The sequence below is a fragment of the Chrysochloris asiatica genome, unplaced genomic scaffold, assembly GCF_000296735.1.
Source record: "Chrysochloris asiatica unplaced genomic scaffold, ChrAsi1.0 scaffold00067, whole genome shotgun sequence".
NCBI classification, from domain to species: domain Eukaryota; kingdom Metazoa; phylum Chordata; class Mammalia; order Afrosoricida; family Chrysochloridae; genus Chrysochloris; species Chrysochloris asiatica.
Genome location: NW_006408585.1, coordinates 15956716 through 15971537, shown reverse-complemented (window position 1 = coordinate 15971537; position 14822 = coordinate 15956716). Strand labels below are relative to the sequence as shown.

General features: G+C 41.2%; 1 pseudogene; it reads left to right on the top strand.

Annotated features, from left to right (window-relative positions):
• The first annotated feature begins 484 nt into the window (after positions 1–484).
• Positions 485–4156, top strand: LOC102827525 (annotated as a pseudogene).
• The last annotated feature ends 10666 nt before the right edge of the window (positions 4157–14822 follow it).

The following is a 14822-nucleotide window of genomic DNA, read 5'->3' as shown; positions in this document are numbered from 1 at the left end:
TGGCACAATGACAGAGGTAGTGGGCTCAATCGTAACAACAATTATGAGGATGGTTCAGGACTGGGCAGTGTTTCATTCTGTTGTGCTTTGGATCGCTGTGAGGTGGTGCAGGCTCAATGGTGCCTAACAACAGTTGTCAGGAATGGAGATAGGGATAGGTCCTGAGGGAGCTATGAGTTTCTGAGGCAAAGACTTCTTCCTCAAAAACTCTGGGAAAGTGGTAGACTTTACTAGGTCCAGTGGCTCACAGGGATCTCAGTTTGCTAGATTATCAAGTATGTCATCCTAAATCCCCACTTGCACAAAGTAGAGAATACAACATTCTCTGGAGTTCTACATATTATATAGTGAGCGGATGGAAGACCTGGGTGTGGGAATCTTGTTCACCCATCTACATGGCCTCTGGTGCAGCAGTGGTGGCTCCCATTCTGCCGCAACCCACTCCCGTCCTCCCCTACTCACCAGATCCCTGAGTGCGCCCACCATGGTTTTACTGATTGTAGCCGCCAAGCTCTTCAGAGCCAAGAATGCATCCTGTCTTGTTCTCGTTGCCCGGCATGCCAGTGCTTCCTCCAGGAATTTCAAAGACATACTGACTGCCCTAATACCTAAGGACCAGGCCAGAATTAAGACCTTCAGGCAGCAAAATGGCAAGGCAGTTGTTGGTCAAATAATGCTGGACATAATGTATGAAGGGACGGATACACGAAACATCAGTTCTTGATCTTGATGAGGGAATCTGTTTCCATGATTGCCAGAAACTGCTCCCCAAGGCTAAAGGTGGGGAAGAACTCCTGTCTGAGGGCTTATTTTGACTGCTGATAACTGGACAGACCCCAAGAACAAGTATCTTGAATCTCAAAAGAGTGAGCAAAGAGGGTAGCTCTGCCTTCCCAGCTGATCACCAAGCTGGACAACTTTCCCACCAATTTGCATCCTATGTCTCAGTTCAGTGGAGCCCTCACTGCCCTCACCAGTAAAAATAACTTTGCCTGAGCACATTCAGAGGTTATCAACCAAGCCAAGTACTGGGAGCTGATTTATGATGACTGTATGGATCTGATTGCAAAGCCACCTTGTATCGCAGCAGATTTACTAGAACCTCTACCAGGATGGCAGCAGTACCGGGGCCATTGCGACGAAACTGGATTGGCTTCACAATTTCCTCAACATGTTAGGCTAGACTGATGCTCAGTTCCATGCGCTTGTACCTCACCATTCACAGTGACCATGAGGATGGCACTGTAAGTGCCCATAGCAGTCATTTGGTGGCCAGAGCCCTATTAGAACCATACTCATCCTTTGCAGCCACCATGAGCTTGCTGGCAGGGCCCCTACATGGATTGGCAAATCAGGAAGTTCTTGTCTGGCTGACACAACTACACAAAGAAGTTGGCAAAGATGTGTCAGATGAGAAGTTATGAGACTATATCTGAAACACACTCAACTCAGGATGGGTTGTCTCAGACTATAGTCAATCATGCAGTACTGAGAAAGACTGACCCACGATACACCTGTCAGTCAGAGTTTGCTCTGAACCCCCTGCCTAATGATCCCATGTTTAGCTGGCTGCTCAGTTGTATAAGATTTTGCCCAATGGCTTCTTAGAGCAGGGGGAGGCCAAGAACCCCTGACCCAATGTAGATGCTCATAGCGGGGTGCTGCTCCAGTATTATGGTGTGACAGAGATGAATTACTACCCAGTCCTATTTGGAGTATCCCAAGCTGGAAGTATTGGCACAGTTCATCTGGAGCCGAGCTCTAGACTTCCCTCTAGAGAGACTCAAGTCCATGAGCATGGATGGTGTGGTGTGGACTCTAAGACAGGGTGAAACTGGAGCTTGGGAGAAAAGTGACTATCAGAAAGTAAGGAAACTTGAAAAAAAAAGTAAATAAAAAGGTATACTCTTATTTGAGGAAGCCTTTAAAGATTTAAGATTAAATTATATCTGAAGCACTGAATAAGAAGTTTGCAGTTAAATATAAATTAAGACTTTACAAGATGAAAGTGACCTCTTGTCCCTTAACAAGATCCATTTCCCTGCCAGGTATGAGTTGCTCATCAACTGTACTAATGCATATGATATGGTTCAGGTTTAGCTTCCTGCCATCTCTAGAGTGGGAATCTGGCCCCTTTTCCCCCAAATCAAAGCTGGTTCTAGAGATTCGACAGTCCCTTTGAAACTTTTGGTTCTATTCTATTCAGCCCTCAGTGTGCTGGCAAACCAGGACTCTGCCCCTACTGTTAGCAAAGAAATCAGGTTGGATTGTCAACTGTACAAAATCCATTGCTCTTTCCCATGCACACACACAACTCCATCAAGCCCTGTTGGCTAGCTGGACATATACTTGGGCAATTTTTTAGACTACTAGGTAAGCATCGAGGCCATGGCATTTAATTGTAACTGGCACCCAATGTTGGATTTTATTTCCCTTTTTAAAATTGTCCCTGTAAGTTATGGTTGTTCTGTTCCACATTACTGTAGTACCCACCTCCTAAAGGTAGTCTGGGCCTTCCCCTTTTGGTCCCTACTAGAAACCCTTTCAACAGTTGTGTATACCACTGTCTGACCGCCGTGGTCTTTCCGAGTCATTTCACTTTATCAGTGCTTACTGTGATCTAAGCTTTTTACTTCCGCAGAACACAAGCCACTACTCGCTGACAATTTTTTCTTTCTTTTAATATGCTGTGGGGCATAGAACAGGGACTTGGAAATGACTAGTATGCTATCTTCACAATCTGGTACCAGGGGTACAATCACCTTTTTAGAGCAGAGGAGTTATTCAAGATTGAACATGATCTCCATTTGAATATCTGAGGGTCTGAGGAAATTAAAATTAGTAAACCTTCCTAGAGTACCATCTTGTTTATCAAAATAAAATCATTTTCCTGCCCCTTCTCTAAGAGCTCAAAGTTAAGTATTGGTTGTAGAAGCCCCATTTACACAGGTTTTCTGTGACTCCGAATGCTCTTCCACCTTTTCTTTGAGGAAATACTTCTTGTTGTTATGTGCTGTGGAGTCAGTTCTGACCCATAGCGACCCTGCACAGGGTTTCCGAGGCTGTAAATCTTTACCGGAGCAGAAAGCCTCATCTTTCTCACACGGAACAGCTGGTAGTTTCAAACTGCTGACCTTGCAGTTCGCAGCCCGATTTATAACCACTACACTTCCAGAGCTCCTTTGAGGAAATACTGAAAGGACTGAAATCTACTCCTGCTGTGTGTGTCTCTTTCCTCCCTCCCAGCTCCTGCCTGTGTCTGTGTGGATTCCCCAATTCCCAGAAACATTCTGTTGAGATGAATCCCTGGGGAACGGGCCTGTTACAGACAGAACCGTTGTTCTGTATAAAATGCAAAATAAATGTTTTTATTAACAAGAGCAAAGGCCCGGGGGCCTGGGCTCCAGGAGCTTTCCACCAAGGGCAGGGTTGCTCATTAGGGTGCAGGGGCCAGAGGGTGGTGGGAGTGGAACAGGGAGAGGGAGGCAGTAGGAGAAGAAAGCACTGAATCAAGAGAAGGTTCTCAGATAGGAAATTATTAGTTGTAACTTGCTGAATGACCTCTCATAGCTGCCAATGGAAACTGCTCAGTGATACCCAGGGCCATACCTGCTGTACCTTAGATGCCCCTCAGTCTGAGGCCTCAGCAGATCCTACTTTGATGCTCTTCAGAGATTCCAAAATTGGGGCTAGGGCACCCCCACAGTGACTAGCCACTGTATGCAGGCTGCCCCATGGAGAAAGTGTACTTTTAGTGAAGCACTTTCTTTTAGTCAAAAGCAATTTTGGGAGATAGATTCAACTTTGAGCCATCAGCAATCAACAGTCTTGGTAGCTGGGGTCCCTTGGTCCATAGGGAGGTCTGGGTGGAGCACCACAGCATTCACTGAGGTAAGATATTAATTTCACTAATAGGAATACAAACAAATTGCTAACATTAATTGAGCATTACACTGTGCCAGGTCCAGGCCTAATTCCTTCACATGTTTTATCTTGTTTAATTCTAATCTAGACAAACAGTCCCGCTTTCTTGAAATCTCCACAGCGAGAAACTACCTCACAGGCTCCCAAATACAATACTCAACAAGAAGCAGGCCTCTCTTTTGAATATGTTAGTGCATATCATGTGTCCCTGCTTATACTAATAGCTATTTAAGAAATAACTGGAGTCTTGGTATGGCGCTGTGCGTTAATGTGCCAGACTGCAAAGCCGTTTGAACTGCAAAGTTAGTGGTTCAAGCTCACCAGCTGCTCCTAGGAAACCCTATATAGGGTTTCTATGCACTTAACGACAAGAAATAACTGTCAAATTAAACTCTCTCTTACCAGAGAGGGAATACCTTTATGTGAGATTTTACAAGAGTGGTTACAAATCGGACTGCTAACCTCAGGATCAGCAGTTCGAAACTACCAGCTGTTCCACAGGAGAAAGATGAGGCTTTCTGCTCCCGTAAAGATTTACAGCCTAGAAAACACTGCACAGGGTCGCTATGAGTCAGAACCAACTCCACAGCACATAACCACCACCAGCACTGTATATACCGAGTCCTGGTGTGGTGCTGTGGGTTAATGCATCAGACTGCAAAGTCATTTGAACGGCAAGGTTGGTGGTTCAAGCTCACCAGATGCTCCTTGGAAACCCTATACCAGGTCTCTGTAGGTCAGAACCAACTCGATGGCACTTAACAACAACAACAACAACACTGTATGTACAAAGAAGCTCTGGGAGCATACTGGTTATAAGTCGGGCTGCGAACCTCAAGGTCAGCAGTTCGAACATACCAGCTATTTCACAGGAGAAAGATGAGGCTTTCTGTTACCGTAAAGATTTATAGCCTTGGAAACCCTACACAGGGTCACTATGAGTTGGAACAGAATCCATGGCACATAACCAACCAGCCATCCAACTGTATAACAAGGAGCTCTGGTAGCGTAGGGGTTACGAATCGGGCTGCTAATCTCAAGATCAGCGAGTCCATGGTAGAAAGATGAAGTTTTCTGCTTCTGTGAAGATTTGCAGCCTCAGAACCCCTATGCAGGGTCACTAGAAGTCGAAACCGACTCCACAGTACATAACCACCACCACCGTTGTATATACAAGAGTCTTGGTATGACACTGTAGATAAGCACTAGACTGCTAACCACAAAGTTGGAGGTTCAAAGTCAGCAGTCACTCTTTGGAAACCCTGTAAAGGGTCACTATGAGTCAGAATTTACTCAACAGCACTTAATAACAATACAACAACAACAACAGTATGTAGTCATATCTTTTAGTTTCATTTCTGATGACCGGGAAAGAACCCTGGTGACACACTGGTTAAGCGCTCTGTTGCTAACCAAAAGAAAAGGGGTTTGGGTCTACTAGTTACTCCACAGGAAAAAGATGCAGAAGTCTAGTTACGTAAAGATTGACAATTTTGGAACGCCTATGAGGCAGTTCTCTACTCTATAGGGTTGCTCCAAGGCAGAATCAACTTGATGGCAGCAGGTTTGAAAAAGAATCACCAGAGAATTATTGCTTTTTTTACTTTGTTGAGTGAGTCCTAAAGAGGAATAACTGAAAAATAACATACAAAGAATGCTGGGGAAAGGTGCTTTCTATAGGCATACTAGGAGGAATGTCTTTTCTATTGAGTAATGTAGCAGGTTCACACCAAACCAATCGAATCTAATGTATATGACAGATCCTTAAGAATCCTCTGTGACATCCTTTGGTCTAACTCTGTATTTCCTAGTAGCATTTATTGGTTCTTTAGGTTTTCATTGAAAACATGCTATATGCCAGACCCTGTGCCTGACACTGGAGAAACAGTAGTAGCAAATACACACTGCCTGTCTACCACCTCCCCTGGAAGTGACATATATCATTTCCAGTCAGAGTCCCTTCATCAGAACTTGATACATGGTCACACCAAAATTCAAAGGAACCAAGTAACGAAGTCCCTAGTTGGCCAGCTTCAACTTAAACCCACCTCTACATTATAGAAAAAGGCCCATGTCTTTGGTGTCAGCTGACTTGGGCTATGAAGTATCTTTATAAAGCAAGATTTCTCAGATAGTAGCTGTACCATGTGCCACCAAACCTAGCTAAGATTTAAATCAGTACTCTGTCCCATGTGCTTTATTGGATAAAATAAGCTACCTGCAATGGGTTGAAATGTAGGCCTCCCAAAACATATAACAACCGGAACCTCTAAATGTGACCTTATTTGGAAAAGGGATGTTTGCAGATGTCACTGAGATAAGGATCTTGAGAAAAATCATCTTGGATTAACTGAGTGGTTCCTAAACCCAGTATTATATGTCAGAAACAAAACAGAAAGAGAAAAGTGGGAAGAAAGCTACGTGAAGACTAAGCAAAGATAAGATATGCTGCCACAAGCCAAAGAATGCCTAGAGCCACCCAAGCCACAAGAGGCAAGGAAGGACTCTCCCCTAGAACCTTCAGAGAAAGTGTGCTTTCTTTGGCACTTTGATTTTGGACTTCTAGCCTCCAGAACTGAGAGAATACACTGATTTTGCTTAATGCCACCACATTTGTGGCAATTTCTTACAGCAGCCCTAGGAATCTAATACACTGAATAAGTGTGACAGAGAGATTTCCCAGAAGTAGAACTTCTAATAAAAGAACCAAAAGGCTCAGGACATTAGCATTTGATAGAGTACTTCCAAGTTAATGATGCTGTTGTTAGGTACCATCAAGTCGGTTCCAACTCTCAGAAATCCTATGTCCAACAAAACAAAACACTGTCTAGTCCTGTGCCATCCTCACAATTGTTGTCATGTTTGAGCAGGGGTGGGGAAACTTTATTCTGTCAACAGCCATTTGGATATTTATTACATCATTCATAGGCCATACAAAATTATCAACTTAAAAAAATTATCCTGCTATCTTTGGTCAAATGTTTAATTAACTCACCCTTAATGTGTTGGTTAGGAGTCCTGGTGTGGCACTGCAGAATAATGTGCTGGACTGTGAACTACAAGGTCAGCAGTTCAAACCCACCAGCCACTCCTTAGAAACCCTATACATGATTGCTATGAGTCAGGATTGACTCAATGGCAATTAACAACAATAAGAACCATGTGATGGCTGAAATTGCTCTCTTTGGTGACTTCTCGAAAATGCTTTTCCAGGTTTGCATAGGTCAGTCTGGAGCACAGTCAACTCTTTGCGATGGTAAGTTTTGAAAAGAACTGCTTGCAGCAGTAAGCTGTTCCAAACACAGATGCAACTTCAATCCATTGTCTCCTCAAGGTGGAAAATGCATCATTGCTTGAGTAACATTTATAGAATTCAAGCAGTGGGAGGTAATTGTACGTAGCATTCAGCTCATCATTGCTTTGCAGCTGAATGATTTCGTGTTGTGGGTTATCAGGCGTATCAGCTGGTTCCACATTGAATGGTGTAGCAAAGATATTCCGTTCCATTTGCTTACTTTTCACATTCCTAAATCTTTCACTAGATGTCTCAATTAGTTTTGCACAGTTACCAGCATATTCAAGTGTGATAGAAGGTTTTTGTCCTTCCAAAGTGGGGGAATGCACCATGTTGTATCTTTTGAATTTCACTTTCTACACCCTTAGTTGAGCTTCACATGATATCATGTTTTGAATGGTTGGGGCCCTGCAGCTTGATGTTTAGCTCTGAGAGATACTTGGTAATGTCCACCATGAATGTTAGATCACACAGCCACTTGCTATCACTGAGTTCCCTTACAGGTTCCACTTTATCTCCATGAACTGCTTGACTTCATCCTGCAGTTCATAACACCTTATGAGCACGTTCCCATGACTCAGCCACTGCACTTCAGAGTGATAAGCAAAATCAAAGTCAAGATAATTCAGTTATTTCTTAAACTTGTGGCTCTTAAACCCTCTGCTTTTGACAAAATTTATGCATGAAACTACTGTTGACATCACATGGTCGAGCCACACTAACTGTGCACATAGACTTCTTTGGTGTATGATACAGTGGTATATAATTAAATCACTTGGATCAAGACTGAGACGATTCATTTCTTTCTTGACAAATGCAATGACCTCTTTCTGTGAGCCAACCATGGCTGGAGTTCCATCTGTAGTAAGGCCACTTAACTTTTCAAATGTTAGCTCAAGTCTTTTCATTGATAAAACAAGTCTCTCAAACAAGTCCTCACTTTTTATAGTGCCATGCATGGCTTCCAGTGACAGCAGTTACTCTTGCGTGTCAAATTCTGCAGTTTTCCCACAAATGAAAACAGCTAGTTGGGCAGCATTTGTTATGTCTGTTGTCTCATCACAAGCCAGATACAAATTTGGAAATCTCTTGAAGAATCCCAGTGTTTTTTCATATCTTGTGCAATATCAGTAATCTCATCTCAGACGGTTCTCTGAGACAAATTAACACTCTGAAACAATTTCGCCTGGTGCTAACAACTCCGCAGCAGCCACCATGCACTCTTTCTCAAACTCCCCCTTTACATGAGGCCTCCGCTTCTTTGCAATTAGCTTGCTCACTACATAATTCCTCTGAGTAACATTGTCTCTGTCAAAAGGAGGCCTAGTGGAAGTGGCTTGTTGTGATTCCAAACTCCACTGAAGAGCACTGATTTTATCCAGACACATTTGGCCTTCCAATTCACTGAGCTTAGCATGTTTTGAGGTGTAATTACACTCCAGATTGGCTTTTTTCATTACTGCTAATACATTACCAGAAAGTAAGCACACAGGTTTATCTTTGTCTTCAATAAAAAAATAATAATCATTTGTCTATTTCTTTTGGAAAGATCAACACTCTGCATCAACTTTCCTTTTCTTTGTAGTTGCCATTTGTCAGATGTCACACCCCTTATGTTTTAATAAGTATGTAGTCTGTATGTCACCAGCAACATGCTTACTTTGCTTTGATCACTATTCTAATCCTGCATCTTGGATTTGAAACATAGCCAACATTTGTATCATTCACTCTTGAGATCTTTTCTGTGTACTGTGATTTCCTTAATCTTTATCTGAGATTCAGTTTTTCCGAGAGTTGTTGATCACAGACCTATAGGTAAAGAGTGTATTGGAGTCACTTTTTGTGTCTACAACACAGTCAAGAACATCATCATCAATCATCAGAGGCAAAGTCATCAACATTGAGAAGAATTACCTCATCACATCTCATCTTATCATCACCAAATAACCATTGTTTCACCACCATGTGTTAACACTTTCACAACGTGTGCCTTCCCAGCCTGCCTGGCACTGACTGTCCTCTGAGTCACCACAATACAGGGGCACTTGACAAGAAGCATACATGCCTGCCCCATCATGTAATCATATGTGTCCTGTCTATCCTATAATAGACATTTCTTGCTTGTCCCTCAAAATTTGTTATTATTACTATGATTCACTTAATAAAAATTTGGAGACCTGGTATGGCGCTGTGGGCTAATGCATCAGACTTCAAAGTCGTTTGAACTGCAATGTCAGTGGTACAAGTTCACCAGCTGCTCCTTGGAAACCCTATACAGGGTCGCTATGGGTTGGAATTGACTTGAGAGTACTTAACAATAATAACAATACAAATTTATGTTGCTATGATGAAAGTTCCTAGATTTATTGAATTCTGAGTCCTGCCTATGGTTGCCTTGACAGGGCCAGACTAAATGATTTCATGGGCCTTATATGGCCAGCAAGCTGGACATTCCTCACCCCTGCTCTACAGGGTCACTGTGAGTTAGATCCAACTCTATGGCACTTACACCACTACCATGGAAATGAGGGAACATCGCCTCATTAACTTGCCCTAGTTAATGCTAAGCTAAGTAATAGATCTCAAATTTCAAACCAGGTAGATCCAGTTCCCACAGTACAGGCTCTGGACGTCTATGCTGTGAATGGAATTTAGTAACAAGTCATAGCTGCAGTGGTAATTTTGGAACTTTAGTCCCATGATAGCAGCAAGTTATCCATCGTCATCCATGACAAAGAATAAAGTCAGTATTAGGTAAAGTACAAATAAATTTGTCAAGTCTCTGATTATCACATCATTAAGAACAATACATGTCATAAGATGTTAGTGAGATACCTCATCAATCATAACACCATTGATTTAACACTATCAAAACTTACTAACTTAGCTCAATGCTGTCTATCCCTGGAATTTTTAAACATAGCCTTGTTTACAATTTCATAATACATAATCAACAGTAGTGATTTCTTTCAATGAAATATTTCTCGTCATGGTCCTACAAAGGTTTGATGATGGTTGTTATTTAGGAATGAGTAAACTAAAGGCTGAGGAGGGAGTTATCTCTCCTTTTCCTGATGATGGGGGAGACAGGATGTAATCTAACTTTATTTCTACTTCCAAAGATCAGCAAGTTTACAACTGTAAGCAAAGAAGGAATTTGGCCCCACTTAAAATGCCTACATCTACTGATTCTGACTAAAAGCAAGGGGAAAGACTGCTTCTAAGGGATACAAAACCCTTCAAAAGACCAGGAAATACACTACATTTTACTTTTCTTGCAGCTCACAAACATTCATATTTAACAAAAGGAAAAAGAAAAACACAAAAGTATTAGACACTTTCCCCCTTTTCCCTAAAGTCAGTGGGATAAGTCATTTCCAGCCATTTGCTCACTTCCATCAGCTTAAGGTAAAGCAGTTGGCTGTACAAACAAAATACAGAGAAAGGAAAAGTGAGGTCTCTGGTCTTGTGATTGGTTCCTACAACAAAGCAGTGCAGATTTGAGCCTGTTTGCAGATCTCTTGTTGTGGTCACAAACAAAATATTGTTTCCTTTTTTTTCTTAAATAAATAGAAAAAAGAATAAGTAGGACAAGGTGGGGAGGGGGGAACGGGGAGGAGTGGGAACTGCAAACTGCCATACAATGAACCAAAAGTAACATTAGAGAAACAGAACTGTGTTCCTTGGCTCCTTGCTAATTGTCCATCTTTTCCCCACTCTGCATTCTTAAAGGTATCTTGAAATGAAAACAAAGAATCCAACCAAAACCAACACTTTGATGTGAAAAGTGCAAATTAATGAGAAACAGATGGACTTGGTTGTCCCAAAACACCAAACCAAACCCTCTTCTGTCAAGTGGATCCCAACTCTTAACAACCCTATAGGATAGAGTAGAACTTCTCCATGGCTTTCCAAGGCTGTAAATCTTTACAGAAGCAGACTGCCACAGCATTCTCCTGTGAAGCAGATAGTGGGTTTGAACCACTGACCGTTCGATTTTCAGCTGAGCACTTAAACCACTGTACCACCATAGCTCCAGGGATCTATAAGTGAAGGACAAGGTCCTTGGGGGCAAAATGCATTTGGGACTTCACTGTCAAATCCTTTGCACTGTTAGCAAACCCAGAATGCAGCCAAAGTTCATGCACTGACATCTCCACACATTGGCAGGACTCAGAAGGAAGAGATCTTGGTGCCAAAGGAGCAGTCTTTGGAGACCCCAAGGACATTGTTCAGCACCTCACAAATCATATTTTATAGGTGCTGAGGGCAGTTGCAAATCTCACATGTGCAGCCAGAAGTTTTCATTCAAGAATCCAGAAATGTTGGCTTTGATCAGAAACCACAGATTGATGTAAACATTTCTCTTGCCACATTTTATGATATTTATGTTTTGCATGAATCCTCCTGGCCTGAAGATAACAAAGTGTTCTGCAGGCATCTGCTGCTGACTCATCTCCACCTCAGCTTTCAGGTGGCGAGACAGAGACAACGGACAGGGAGAGTGAGGTGCCAAAGGTCAGTTCCTCAAGCAGAGGGGGAAAGCAACTCTTTGTACCACCAGGCCAAGCCTTTCTCATTCTCTTTGGGATTACAGTGTCTCCCCCACTGTCTTCAAATCTTGTATATATCAAGTTACAACTCAGAAAGAATGCATTTTTCGATTTTTTGTATGGTTTGTCCCCAAACCATAGATTATTTGAAAACAATCCAAGATGACTTTGAGATTTTTTTAAAAGATAATTTAGTTGGCAATCCCAAGAGCCAATATTTGTCATTGGCAAAGGTAGCCTTTCCTTCAGTGCAAATACTGCAACTAATGGCCACATCATCCTCTGCTCTAAAGCAACATAAGCGGCCAGCTGCTGGAGAACACTGTGCGGTCTTCCAGTATAAATGCCACTGATAATCATCACCATCAGAAGGTCATAAAACTGATTGATTATAAACACAGCGCTCATTTGTTTACAGCTTACATTTTTGGGTTGGGGTAATTAGCACATTAGCCGTCTCTCAGGGTGAGAGCTCACAGGTGCTGGGGGAGTTCCTTCCAAGGAAAATGAAGCCAGGAGGAAATCCAAACTCTATAGGGAAGAACTCACTAGTCTTCACAAGAAATCGGTGGGGAAATGCTGATACTGTACAGTGTTGAATTACTTGGTAACACCTATGTGGGGTAATGCATATAGGAGGACATTTAACTCCCTCTGTAATTTTTTTCTAGCACAAGGTAAGGTTGGAAAACTACAAGACATGTCAGAAATGTGCAGGCGATGTCCTGTGTGAGGAGCACTAACACGCAGCTGCTGAAGCCTTTTCTCCTTCCTCCCAGGCCAACAAAATCAGATAAAGATCACTCTTGCTAGCGGTAACTGGTACTTAGTTTCTTTGAGTTATAGTTAAAATAAACGCTTTTAGTCTTATAAAGATGTTGTTTCTCAGACACATGCTTAGGGAATGTGATGGGCTCTATCTTCCTCCCTAGATCTGATTCTGGCCCCAGACCTTGGTCCTTCCAGTCTTGCACTGAGCCTTCTACCAGGAAGGTTGGCTTTATTTGGACAGCTGGAGGCATCAAATTGGTGCAGATTGTCCAATTAGTCAACCAAACCACTTGGGTAAGAGAATTTTCCATATTTGCCTTAGTGAGAACCCCAGAGAGCTTAAAAAGCTTTCTAAACAATTAAAAGTATATCCATCTAAAGGATAGTTACAGATACTCACAATTTTAGTTGTTAGATTGATTAGAGGACTATCCATTCTTCTAACTAGTTTGCTTAATTCCTAAATCTTTCCACCCAGCATGAGAGTCTTTCCAATATCTTAACAGTGATGAACTGTTAACAGGTCAAACATTTTGGAACTCAATATGGAACATTAATAAAGATTGTTCTTGTGAACGACATTTATGGTCAGCAATTTGAACTCCATTTTCTATCCATAAAATAATATTGTTTTAATCATTAACACTGATATTGCTTTTTACAGTTTTCAAAGTTCTTTCACTTATATTATTTGATCTTTCTAGTAATGCCATAAGGTTAGGCAATTATCATTATATACATCTCGTAGATTAGAAAACAGTCTTTGAAAGACTGACGGACAAAAATCCACTGAGTTGTAAAACTGATCAATTAAAATTCGTTTTCATTGCTCACATCACAATACATGTGAGAGATGTAATATGTAGGATATTCCTTTGATGACATTTTTGTTGGTTTTCTAAATTTTTGTATTAAAATAAGAGAAGTGGCAGCCAATTTCTTTGTGGTGAACAAAAGTAGCTACAAATAATAATCCTGTGATTCTTTGGTATTTCAACTATCTGTAAATAGCCAATTAAAACACTACAGACACATTCTAAAAGAGTTCAAATAGAAGCATGAACTTCCTTCATTGAGCTGTTAAAATGCTCAAATTATGTTGTTTTAAAATGTTTCCAGTGTTACTTACATATTTTTCCTCCTTATTTTAAGATACAGTTAATGCCTTCTTGGCATTTCATTAACTACTCATTATAGTGATTATGTGAGAGTCCACATAAAAATCTTGCTATTCATGAAATGTAAAGGACAAATAAATGTCAGATTAATTAATCAATATTTGCAAGTATTTTTGTCTCTTTCTAATAGAAATGTCTTGGTGGTACTGTAGGATAGGCAGTGGACTGTGAACCTCAAGGTCAGCAATTCAAACCTATCAGCCTCTCCTCAGAAACCTTAAATATTGTCACTATGGGTCAGAACTGATTTGAAGGCACTTAACAACAACAATAAGGAATATCAAAGAATCACTGGATCTTATTTGGCACATTTTCGCACCAACCAAATGAAGACGGATTTTCATGGATTCAATCATTCAAAAATATTTTTACTGACCTTCTGTCACATACTAGGTACTGTGTCAGGACGTAGGGATAGTATAGTAAATAAGAGAGATAAAGTCTTAATTATTCTAGGAATTATAGTTTAATGGTGAGCTTTTTTAAAGACACCTTCCTGGGCTGTCAACTCCGGGTTACATACTACATTTTCTCCCACTGCAAAAAGTGTCCTTGATGTTTCATCTACCACTCTGCCCATCTTGCTCCTACCCCATGACACTCTTACTGTCATGTGGTAGGCTCAAGAAATATTTGAAGGCATAAGGTAGTACAGTGGGTTAAGCATTCACCTCTAAACAGAATAGCAGTTCAAACCCACTAGTCGCTCTGCAGAGAAGAAGGAAGGAGCAGTCTGAAACCCTGTAGAGTAATTCTACTCTGTCCTTTGGGTCTATGTTGGCCTATTTAAGTCAGAATCAACTCCATGGTGGTAGGTTTGGTTTTTGGTTTATTCTGGTTTAGAAACCCAAGTTAAATGAGAAAAAAATTACCTGACCTATGTAAACTAATGCAATGTCTTTATAAAAAATGTTTTCTTTTAGAAGTTTTATCATTAGGTTTTACATTTAGACCAATGTCCCATTTCAAGTTCATTTATGTGTACAGTTGTGAGGTAAATAATGCTAGACTGCCACCCATACACACAAAATGATATTCATTTGACCCAATACCATTTGTAAAAAGATTTCCCTTTTTCAATTGAATTCCTTTATCACTTCT